Source organism: Triticum urartu, chromosome 6 (assembly GCF_003073215.2).
Source record: "Triticum urartu cultivar G1812 chromosome 6, Tu2.1, whole genome shotgun sequence".
Lineage (NCBI taxonomy): Eukaryota > Viridiplantae > Streptophyta > Magnoliopsida > Poales > Poaceae > Triticum > Triticum urartu.
The window spans coordinates 555,659,943-555,673,289 of NC_053027.1; positions in this window are offsets into that span (position 1 = coordinate 555,659,943).

A 13,347-nucleotide genomic window follows, 5' to 3' on the forward strand; every position below is an offset into this window, starting at 1 on the left:
TATGTCATGTGCATTGTCTATGTCTATTATTTGCTCACATGACATGATTGCCATGATTTCCTCTAGTATGTTGCATCTTCGCACTACTAGCTTGCACGACTTGATTACTATGCTTGCTTATGTTGCATCACCAATGATTCACACTTGCTCATTTCATGCGGTTGATGACAACCATCTACATGCTTTGCACATGATTGTTATTGCTTCTTGTCATATCTCTCCATATGTTGCCTCCCTCATGCTAGATGATTTGACATGTATTGAGTGCAACAATGCCTTTAGTCTTGATAATGAGTTTGCCCCCATAGCATTCTCACATATATTCAGAGATTTTGACATATTCCTTATGAAGCATACTTGTCTTACCTCTTTGCACCATATACCTAGTGCCATGAATATTGCCATTGTTGCATCATATTATTCACGCACTTGTGCTTCTAATGGTTATGTGCAAGAGAAGAGAACCATCATGATGGATGATGTGTTTATCTACCATGCGCATACATTCTTTCTTTTGTTGTGTGCATGTGTAGGATACTTGGACCTCGTGTCCACTTCCACGTCACGTGAGTTGACAATCCGAGCTCTTGAGAGCGAACCACCTTCTACCACGACGATTCTACATCGCACTTGCTTGTACTTCGGCATTGTGAAGGACGCACAAGAACATGCTTTCAAGGTGATATCCTTCTCTTTTGAGAACCCCCAAACCATGAGCATGCATATTGTGGATCATACTACTTGTGTTGCTTGCACCATGCGAATTATTTGTCATCTTGGACCCCTTGCTTGCACACATGTTAGAGATCTTGCTTCCACTTATCATTTTCACATTCCCATGCATCATGATATATATGCCTTGTGTGTTGCATCCAATTCTTGGATTACTTGCTCCTCTCATATGTTTGGTTGCAACAATGTCATCACTTCACATATGCCATGTCCCATTGATTGCTACATGCTTGCCTTGATTGCCTCACACATGATGAACACTTTCTCTTTCTATTGTGTTGAGTGCCACACTATATTCACTACACCCTATGCACATTATGCTTGGATTGTCTTGCACTTGACCCATGTGTTTAGACACTTCATTTCTTTTGGTGTTGTGAATGATTCCTATGCCTACCATAGACCTTTCATTGAGCGCTTTGCCCATGCTTGCTATGACTTTGAGGTAGATGCTTATTCTATTGTCATACATATTTGCATCTCTACCTCACATTTACATGCTTGTCCCCATGATATCTTTGATTGTGCTCGATTGATATGCTTACATGCCATGTCACAATCCTTTGTCACACCATATGCTTTGCATGATGACGAGACTTGTTTGGTGACTCACCTCTTGAATGCTTGGTTTTGCACTAACGCTAACTACATTTGTTTTTCCAAGTGTTTGTTGTCCTTACTCCTTTTGAAGGAATCACAAGACGATGCGGCATTGGAGAGTGCCCATTTCAAGCTTCAAGATGACAACTACTTGGTGAATGTCCACTTCTACACGGTGAAACCATATCTTTCTCATGGTGATTTGGTTTTTGATCCGAGGTCGGATCTTTCCCAAGGGAGGGGAGATGATGCGGAGCATCCTATGGACATTACCATGTCAAGAGTCCGTTTGGCAAGTGACACGTGCGACATCTACTTCACATACATAAAGGTGAATCATCTCCTTTACACGTGCTCACTTGACCCCTTCGAGGATGGTATACTACTTGGCACTTCTCTCGTGTGCATGCATAGGTATTGTCGGAGCTTCACGGATGTTGAGGAGGAGTGCAAGAGCCAAGGAACAACTACACCATCCGCGAGGGAAGCATGGAAGCGACGACGGAAGAAGACGGAGAACAGCTCCCAGCTCCCAGGCCCCGGACATCCGGCCTCGTCAGCCCAGACATCCGGCCGTTCCCGAGCCCCGGACATCCGGCTCCCAGCCCGGAAATCCGGCCCCTCCGAACCCGAGAGCAACAAGTGCCACCACTCCAGCCCGGACATCCGGCCTCCCCAGCCCGGACATCCGGCATCGCCTGAAAGCCCGGACATCCGGCCTGACCAGCTCGTACATCCGGCCTCCCCTGTCTGCGCATAGTGAAGGACCGAGGCCTGTGTATCCCTTCTCCCACCTAGACTATATATACTCCACCTCGTCCAACTTTCTAGGGTTAGCATTGGTTTAGCTCATTTTAGAGATAGAGCATTACTCATCCACATCGGATCTACTCCACGAGAGAGACCGCGGCCTCTACGGAGAAGATCCCTTTGGATTCAAGACCTCCTTGCGGAGAAGATCATCAAGACCCCCTCTTGGGCGGCCCCATCAAGACCTCCTCACGGAGAAGACCGTTACCTCTTGTATCATCCGTTGTTGACTTTGGATCTTGTATCTTCCTTTATGTTCATGGATCTAGCACATGTGTGATCATTCTTGTTGGTTTCAGTGTTCTCTTGTGTTCCCCTCGTTTTCCCCCTTATGTTCTTCGTGTTCATCGCGGGATCCGCTCCTTTCGTGAAAGATCGGGCCACTAGGGTTCTACCCTACATCACTGGAGCTTCTGGAGGCCTGCGTTTAATATGCACAAAATCATTTCAAACGATGTTGGACATGCTTCTCTTCAATTCATGCTACCCCAACTCTATCGTATATCATCATTACAGACTCGGTCCTTCCTCATGTGGCAACACATCCATCTCAGCATGCGCATCTCCACCACACCTAATTGTTGAATATGTCTCCTTTTAGTCAGCCAACACTCAGCGCCATACAGCATTCTAGGTCGAACCGTCGTCCTATAGAACTTGCCTTTTAGCTTTTGCGGCACTCTTGTCATAGAGAATGCCAGAAGCATGACACCACTCCATCCATCCGGCCTTGATTCGATGGTTCACATCATCATCAATATCCCCATCCTTCCGTAGCATTGACCTCAAATATTGAAAGGTGTCCTTCTGAGGCACCACCTGCCCATCAAGGCTAATCTCCTCCTCCTCGTGCCTAGTACTACTAAAACCGCACCTCATGTACTCGGTTTTAGTTCTACTAAGTCTAAAACCTTTTGATTTCAAGATTTGTCTCTATAGTTCTAACTTCCTATTGACCCCCATCTAACTATCATCGACTAGCACCACATCATCTGCAAATAGCATACACCATGGGATATCTGCTTGTGTATCGCTTGTGACCTCATCCATCACCAAAGCAAAAGATAAGGACTCAAAGCTGACCCTGGTGCAGTCCTATTTTAATTGGGAAATCATCAGTATCGCCATCACTTGTTCGAACACTTATCACAACATTATCATACATGTCCTTGATGAGGGTAATGTACTTTGCTGGGACTTTGTGTTTCTCCAAGGCCCACCACATGAAATTTTGTAGTATCTTATCATAGGCCTTCTCCAAGTCAATCAAAACCATATGCAAGTCCTTCTTTTTCTCCCTGTATCTCTTCATAAGTTTTCGTACCAAGAAAATGGCTTCCATGGTCGACCACCCAGGCATGAAACCAAACTGATTTTTGGTCACACTTGTCATTCTTCTTAACCGGTGCTCAATGACTCCCTCCCATAGCTTCATTATATGGCTCATCAACTTAATTCCACGATAATTAGTACAACTCTGAACACCCCCCTTGTTCTTGAAGATTGGTACTAATATACTTCATCTCCATTCTTCCGGCATCTTGTTTGCCTGAAAAATGAGGTTGAAAAGCTTGGTTAGCCATACTATCGCTATGTCCCCGAGGCCTCTCCACACCTCAATGGGGATACCGGTATGCCTTCTATTGTTAACATATCCTCAAGTTACTTGCTTTGATCTAAGAAGATGCTACATGATCAATGGCCTTGCAGTCAAACTGACCTTGGATTCAAACACCGAACAACCTACCTTATGAGATAGTTTGAAACATTATGTTATGATGTGCATGTGCATATGACTACGAGGGGCTCATGTAATAGTAAACAGAAACATTTGATTTTTAGCTGATGGGCATATATGTTGATACTACTTTGGTCCAAATAGAAGTCCATTTTTTTAAGACTATGCACAACATAAAAGGCAAAACTTTAATCATTACTCTTGATGATAATATGATATAAAACATGATGAGGTGCAATTTTGCTGAAAACACTTTGGGTGATGAATCTAGTCGTGTAAGTTGTATATCATGTGTTCAATAAAATTTATTAAGCACATGTGGTAACTAAAATAGAAGAAATCAGACTGCACATAAACCATGCAATAATATGTTTGGATCAGGCAAAGTATATTGTAGGCTAATGGCCAAATGACCAATTACATGTGTGCAGTTAGATAGACAAACTAATATATGTTGAGAAATATTTAAGCAAACCAGCTAAATAGCATAATTCTCCATAATAAATTAGTAATGCAGGCAAAACGACAAATAGTAGGATAAGATCTAATAAGGACATGCTCTTGGAGTTTGTGACAGTCTAAAATGTAGCACTAGGCATTATAACAATCCCAAATGAGCAGCAAGATTAAATGGCATAGATATAAGCCTGCATAACCAAAGGAATTCGAAACCAAATGCTAACAGAGTTTTTAGTTATCAATTAATTGCGTAGAGGGATAACATAAAAATCAAAATAGAGGACTTTATAGATCCATGGCCACATAAAAAAAATCAAAGGCAATGTACCAACCAGTAGAAGTAAGACCAAAAAATGTTGAAAAAGCATAGTAAAGGGAAGTATTTAATTCTGCTACCACTTAGCATTGCATTTTAATCTATGAGAAGGCACGAACACGACAATAAGGAATGGGAAAGAGTCCCAAGTCAACTGTCATCTGGGAAGCTAGAGGGAGAGAAGCGCTTGCAGCAATAAGGAATGGGAAAGGGTCCCAAGTCATCTGTCATCTGGGAAGCTAGAGGGAGAGAAGCGCTTGCATTATCAGAAGGAACTGGAGAACTAAGGATGAAGTAAACCCGCAACAAGGCAGTATGATAGAAGGGAGGGCAAGCTAAAGAGCAAATCCAGTAGTTGGGTAAAGGCACATTACGAAGGGGATGTAAAGCTATTAGCGAAGGGAGGAGGAAGCAACACATATAGAAGATATCTAGGAAGCAGACTGCCATGAGAGCATGACAGGAGGTAGCTAGGTGAGCAACAGTTTAGCAAAGGCTCGTATGGAGAATCTTGGGAGTCCTCTCTTTACATTTGGTACTTGTGGAAGTAAGATCTTTTACAACAAAAATAACATTTCAGATACCTCAACTTACATGCAGAAGATAAGCTTACCTGATCAACCAATATATCATGATAGTGTATCTGATCAGCCAGTCACCTTATGCATTGTTCAAAAGTTCAGCTCGACCATGTTCACCGCCAACATATGTTTCTAGAAGGATAATAAGTCAAATAATCAATTATTGTCCAAAAGAAAACAAGTACATATGAGAAGGCATCAAGGAGATATTCAGATAAACCTATGGGTGTAATTTTAGAAAGGAAAAAAATCTCAGGGCTGAAACAAACATTAGAATGGGTAGACAAAATCACACTTCTAGTCAACTTCAAAGAATATCCCTCAAAACAACATATACTCCCTCCGCCCGGTGAAAAGTGTATGTTTGGATCTAAAATTTGTCCACAAAAGAGTGTACTTCTATCTTCCCAACGCACTTTAAAGTAGAAAAAATGATTCTCTCTAATCACACAGTAATTGATACGTCTCCAGCATATCTATAATTTTTGATTGTTCCATGCAATTATATTATCTGTGTTGGATGTTTATGGGCTTTATTAGACACTTTTATATTATTTTTGGGACTAACCTATTAACCCATAGCCCAGTGCCAGTTTCTGTTTTTTCCTTGTTTTAGAGTATCGCAGAAAAGGAAAATCAAACGGAGTCCAAATGGAATGAAACCTTCAGAAAAGTTATTTTTGGAAAGAAAGCAATACAGGAGACTTGGAGTGCACATCAGGGGATCAACGAGGAAGCCACGAGGCAGGGGGCGCGCCCACCCCCCTGGGCGCGCCCTCCACCTTCGTGGGCCTAAGGATACGAGGAGGGAGTAGTTCTCCCTCGGGGCTTAGGGTATGTACCAGTAGCTATGTGTTTGATCTCTCTCTCTTTCTCGTGTTCTTGATTTGGCACGATCTTGATGTATCGCGAGCTTTGCTATTATAGTTGGATCTTATGTTTCTTCTCCCCCTCTACTCTCTTGTAATGGATTGAGTTTTCCCCTTGAAGTAATCTTATCGGATTTAGTCTTTAATGAGTTGAGAACATTTGATGTATGTTTTGTCGTGCGTATCTGTGGTGACAATGGGATATCACATGATCCATTTGATGTATGTTTTGGTGATCAACTTGCGGATTCTGCCCATGAACCTATGCATAGGGCTGGCACACGTTTTCATCGTGATTCTCCGGTAGAAACTTTGGGGCACTCTTTGAGGTCCTATGTGTTGGTTGAATAGATGAATTTGATATTGTGTGATGCATATCGTATAATAATACCCACGGATACTTGAGGTGACATTGGAGTATCTAGGTGACATTAGGGTTTTGGTTGATTTGTGTCTTAAGGTGTTATTCTAGTACGAACTCTAGGGTTTTCTGTGACACTTATAGGAATAGCCCAATGGATTGATTGGAAAGAATAACTTTGAGTTGGTTTCGTACCCTACCATAATCTCTTCGTTTGTTCTCCGCTATTAGTGACTTTGGAGTGACTCTTTGTTGCATGTTGAGGGATAGTTATGTGATCCAATTATGTTATTATTGTTTAGAGAACTTGCACTAGTGAAAGTATTAACCCTAGGCCTTGTTTCCTAGCATTGCAATACCGTTTGTGCTCACTTTTATCATTAGTTACCTTGCTGTTTTTATAATTTCAGATTACAAAAACCATTATCTACTATCCATATACCACTTGTATCACCATCTCTTCGCCGAACTAGTGCACCTATACAATTTACCATTGTATTGGGTGTGTTGGGACACAAGAGACTCTTTGTTATTTGGTTGCAGGGTTGCTTGAGAGAGACCATCTTCATCCTACGCCTCCTATGGATTGATAAACCTTAGGTCATCCACTTGAGGGAAATTTGCTATTGTCCTACAAACCTCTGCACTTGGAGGCCCAACAACGTCTACAAGAAGAAGGTTGTGTAGTATACATCAAGCTCTTTTCTGGCGCCGTTGCCGGGGAGGCGAGGAAAGCGACACTAACACCCCATCAACTAAGCTCCTTTTTGGCGTCGTTGCCGGGGAGGTTAGCGCTTGAAGGTATATCTTTAGATCTTGCAATCGAATCTTTTTGTTTCTTGTTTTAGCACTAGTCTAGTTTATAAAAGAAAACTACAAAAAAATGGAATTGAGCCTACCTCATACGCTTCATCCTTTTAATATCTTTCGTGAGTATGATGGAAAGGAAAATTGTGCCAAAGTGTTAGAAGAAGAATGCATTAAAATGTTTGGCACTAAATCTTTGAATGATGAGCATGATTGCAATGTTGTTAGTGTGAACTCCTTGAATATCCATCGTACTAATGATGATTGCACTAGTTATGATGAAAATGTCTCCTATAAACATGTCAATTTTTGTGGAGTGCAATGGGTTTGTAAGTACACACCAAATAGGGAAGATAGATATTGCAAGAGGCATAAGTACTTAGAAACTAAATTGTTGCAAGAAAGGCTAGATGATTGTGCTGAAAATTTAAATTTTCTTGGCCGTACTTGTGGACTTTGCAATGAACAGGGTCATTTAGCTATCCGATGCAAATTGTTTCATGATCTAATCATGTCCAAAAATTGTGATGACTTGATTTCCCTTGCACATTATACTGAACTCAGTTTGCTTATGGGTTATGAAGAAATGAAACGTATAACTAAGCATCTTCCAAAATTTGCTCGTTATAAACTTCTTGGTTTTGATCTAGAGGAAATTTATATGTATTGTGCGGTGAATTGCATTGAAAATCCTTATATTGCCAATTACATAAAGAAAAGAAAACAAATAGAGGATGAATAGAATACTAATGAAAGGGAAGAGACTCCCCAATACCCTCCTATTATTTCTTATGATGAATCAGGTAACAAGGAAGAGCCTCCTATTCAACCAATCTCATTAATAAGGAGCTCCAAAAAGAGGATTGAACCCACACATGATGTGGTGAAGAAGAATAAAAGAAAAAGGAAGAGAGGTAAAAAGATATCTCCTCCAAATAATGCTTCTCCTATTACTATTGTGCCTCATGAAAATATAACTGTGGAAGATAATGATACTTCTTATGATCTTGAAAATCTTTTTGGCATTTGCTTGGAAGAATATGATAATTGCTATACTATTGGTGTTATCCATACTATTAATGATGAGAGTGATTATGCTTATGATATGAAAAGTCCCAAGCTTGGGGATGTTATGTTTGATGAAGATGATGTTTTCGAGGATATATTTGCTGCAATTAATGTTAGTCCCAAGCTTGGGGAACCTATGTTTAATGAAGATGATACTTTTAGTCTCCCAAGTTTTGATATGCAAATTTATAATGATGATAGCATGCCTCCTACTTATGATGATTATATTTATGAAAGTGGATTTGGAGAGGTCATGACTTTATTTAGTAATGATCCCACTATCTTGGAAGAGGTTTCAATCGATTATGATGAGAACAAAGTTGCTACTTATGATAATTATTGTGATGATACATATGCTATAAAAAGTAGAGATGATTATATTTATAAAACTTGTCATGATTATGATTACCCTTTTTCTGAACATTACTCTTTTAATATGGAAACAATTTATAGTATTCAAATCTCTTATGATACTCCCACTATCCCAAATGAGAAGAATTTTGCTTATGTGGGGAGTAGTAAATTTTCTATGCTCGTAGATTATGAAAAGAATGCTTTATGTGATAGTTATATTGTTGAATTCATTCATGATGCTACTGAAAATCATTATGAGGGAGGAACATATGCTTGTAGGAATTGCAATAATATCAAGTTTCCCCTCTATGTGCTTAAAATTTTGAAGTTATGCTTGTTTTACCTTCCTATGCAAGTTGATTCTTGTTCCCACAAGTTGTTTGCTCACGAAATCCCTATGCATATGAAGTGGGTTAGGCTTAAATGTGCTAGTCATATTCTTCATGATGCCCTCTTTATGTTACAATTCTTATCTTTTATGTGAGCATCGTTGAAATCATCATGCCTAGCTAGGGGCGTTAAATGATAGCGCTTGTTGGGAGGCAACCCAACTTTCTTTTTGTTCCTTGATTTTTGTTCCTGTCTAATAATAAATAATTTATCTATCCTCTGTTATGATTGAGTTTTTATGTTTTAATTAGTGTTTGTGCCAAGTAGCACTCCGCATCAAAAATTCTGTTTTTATCATTACCTACTCGAGGACGAGCAGGAATTAAGCTTGGGGATGCTGATACGTCTCCAACGTATCTATAATTTTTGATTGTTCCATGCTATTATATTATCTGTTTTGGATGTTTATGGGCTTTATTAGACACTTTTATATTGTTTCTGGGACTAACCTATTAATCCAGAGCCCAGTGCCAGTTTATGTTTTTTCCTTGTTTTAGAGTATCGCAGAAAAGGAAAATCAAACGGAGTCCAAATGGAATGAAACCTTCGGAAAAGTTATTTTTGGAAAGAAAGCAATACAGGAGACTTGGAGTGCACATCAGGGGATCAACGAGGAAGCCACGAGGCAGGGGGCGCGCCCACCCCCCTGGGCATGCCCTCCACCCTCGTGGGCCCCTCGTGGCTCCCCTGATGTATTTCTTCCGCCTATATATATATATATACCCTAAAACTATCGGGGAGCATAATAGATCGGGAGTTCCACCGCCAGAAGCCTCCGTAGCCACCGAAAGCCAATCTAGACCCGTTCTGGCACCCTGTCGGAGGGGGAATCCCTCTCTGGTGGCCATCTTCATCATCCCGGTGCTCTCCATGACAAGGAGGGAGTAGTTCTCCCTCAGGGCTGAGGGTATGTACTACTAGCTATGTGTTTGATCTCTCTCTCTCTCTCGTGGTCTTGATTTGGCACGATCTTGATGTATCGCGAGCTTTGCTATTATAGTTGGATCTTATGTTTCTTCTCTCCCTCTACTCTCTTGTAATGGATTGAGTTTTCCCCTTGAAGTAATCTTATCGGATTTAGTCTTTAATGATTTGAGAGCACTTGATGTATGTCTTGCCGTGCGTATCTGTGGTGACAATGGTATATCACGTGATCCACTTGATGTATGTTTTGGTGATCAACTTGCGGGTTCCGCCCATGAACCTATGCATAGGGGTTGGCACACGTTTTCGTCGTGATTCTCCGGTAGAAACTTTGGGGCACTCTTTGAGGTCCTATGTGTTGGTTGAATAGATGAATTTGAGATTGTGTGATGCATATCGTATAATAATACCCACGGATACTTGAGGTGACATTGGAGTATCTACGTGACATTAGGGTTTTGGTTGATTTGTGTCTTAAGGTGTTATTCTAGTATGAACTCTAGGGCTGTTTGTGACACTTATAGGAATAGCCCAACAGATTGATTGGAAAGAATAACTTTCAGGTGGTTTCGTACCCTACCATAATCTCTTCGTTGCATGTTGAGGGATAGTTATGTGATCCAATTATGGTATTATTGTTGAGAGAACTTGCACTAGTGAAAGTATGAACCCTAGGCCTTCTTTCCTAGCATTGCAATACCGTTTGTGCTCACTTTTATCATTAGTTACCTTGCTATTTTTATAATTTCAGATTACAAAAACCATTATCTACTATCCATATACCACTTGTATCACCATCTCTTCGTCGAACTAGTGCACGTATACAATTTACCATTGTATTGGGTGTGTCGGGGGCACAAGAGACTCTTTGTTATTTGGTTGCAGGGTTGCTTGAGAGAGACCATCTTCATCCTACGCCTTCTACGGATTGATAAACCTTAGGTCATCCACTTGAGGGAAATTTGCTATTGTCCTACAAACCTCTGCACTTGGAGGCCCAACAACATCTACAAGAAGAAGGTTGTGTAGTAGACATCAGTAATCAAGACCAATAACATTCTACAGTCTCCTTAATTTCTACATGCACTTAGCTCATTGGGGGTTGGGCAATTAAAGAGGAGAGAGATGGTGGCTTGCATTTTTCCAATGCATTTTTTACTTTACTCCATAATTTGTCCTAAAATTTCTATATGTACACTTTTCACCGGACAGAGGGAGTATTCATTAATACCATAAAAATAAAGAACATGCAGCCTCAGACTATTAGCTAATCAGAAAAGATAAGTTATCCAAAATTATTTAAAGCTCATTTCATGCCATATCAAACACTACAGATATGCTCATACTAATCTATCCTATCAACAGAAGTGATCATGACAATTCAGATTAAGATTATATTAGTAAATGAATCTAGGCTGAAAATATGATATGAACTCAGTTTTTTCTTAAATGCTGGTGCCAATGGACTTGCGATTCACAGCGAGACTCTCCTCCAAGTGATAAAATCATCAATAGTTTCCAAAATTTGAAACCCTTTTCATTGTTGTGGATTTACAAATATTAGAAGATCAGCAGGGATAACAATATTGAAAGACAGAACTGTAACTAGCATTAAGCTTCCAATTGCACGTATTAAGCTATATACATTTGACATTCTAGGTTTCATGTCGTTATCTTCAGATTCCAACTGTATGTAGTATCTCCTCTTGAGGAGAAAACTGCACTACAGCTATGCACTACCACTACCATATAAAGTTCTTGCATATGTGAATAGGCACGCAAAATGACATTTAGTTCAATTATTATACAGATAAGTTTCAACTTGGTGTTACCTATTTTATCTATGGATCTTCATATGCTAAAATTTGATAGACAGAAAGCCTGCTAGACTTAAAGTCCAATGATAGTAACAATACTAGTAGGAATAATAATAGTGTTAGAATATTTGAAAGAACACTGCTACTTTTTTCGACAAAGAAGGTATATGAAAGGATCGAGAAGAGGTGTCTAGAGGGGGGTGAATAGACTCTTAGCAAAGAAAAGTAGCAGTTTTTAATTTATTTAAGTTAAGGTGGAGTTTTAGCACAAGTTTAACCATTCACAATACATTCAAGCAAGCATGGCAAGAGTATATGAGCAGCGGAAAGTAAAGCGTGCTATTTGCAAGAAAGTAAAGGGATGGGATTGGAGTGTGCAAACGCAATTGGAGACTCGGAGATTTTTGGCATGGTTCCGATAGGTGGTGCTATCGTACATCCACATTGATGGAGACTTCAACCCACGAAGGGTAACCGTTGCACGAGTCCACGGAGGGCTCCACCCACGAAGGGTGCACGAAGAAGCAACCTTGTCTATCCCACCATGGCCATCGCCCACGAAGGACTTGCCTCACTAGGGTAGATCTTCACGAAGTAGGCGATCTCCTTGTCCGTACACACTCCTTGGTTCAACTCCACAATCTTGATAGAGGCTCCCAAGTGACACCTAACCAATCTAGGAGACAACACTCTCCAAAAGGTAATAGACGGTGTGTTGATGATGAACTCCTTGCTCTTGTGCTTCAAATGATAGTCTCCCCAACACTCAACTCTCTCTCACATATTTGGATTTGGTGAAAAGATGATTTGAGTGGAAAGCAACTTGGGAAAGCTAGAGATCAAGATTCATATGGTTGGAATGGAATATCTTGGTCTCAACACATGAGTAAGTGGTTCTCTCTCAGAAAATGAATGTTGAAGTGTAGGCACGTTCTAATGGCTCTCCTTCATAATGAAGGAAGGTGGAGAGGTATATATAGCCTCCACACAAAATCTAACCATTACACACAATTCACCAAACTCGGTGGGACCGAATTAGAAAACTCGGTGGGACCGATTCAGTTCAAAATGTGACCGTTAGGCATTTCGGTGGGACCGATATGATCAACTCGGTGGGACCGATGTGCTAGGGTTAGGGTAAAACCTCATCTCGGTTTGACCGATTACACAAACTCGGTGAGACCGATTTTGGTAATAAGCAAAACGAAGAGTTGGTCAGGCAAACTCGGTCGGACCGATTGCTTATCTCGGTGGGACCGAAATAATTACAACAGGAAACAGAGAGTTTGCAAGCCCAGCTCGGTGAGACCGAGATCCCATCGGTAAGTGTAACGCCCGGATAATTAAGCTACAGTGATTCCCCGCTAATGATGCCACGTCACCACGGTTACTGTGGTAAACTCTCGATAGTTCAGAACCGAAACAAGTTCAAAATTTAAATAAAAGAAAACAATAAAAGTTTTCAAAAATTAAAACAAAAATGTTCGGTGGTTGCCAAATATTACCAAGATAATTATGGTG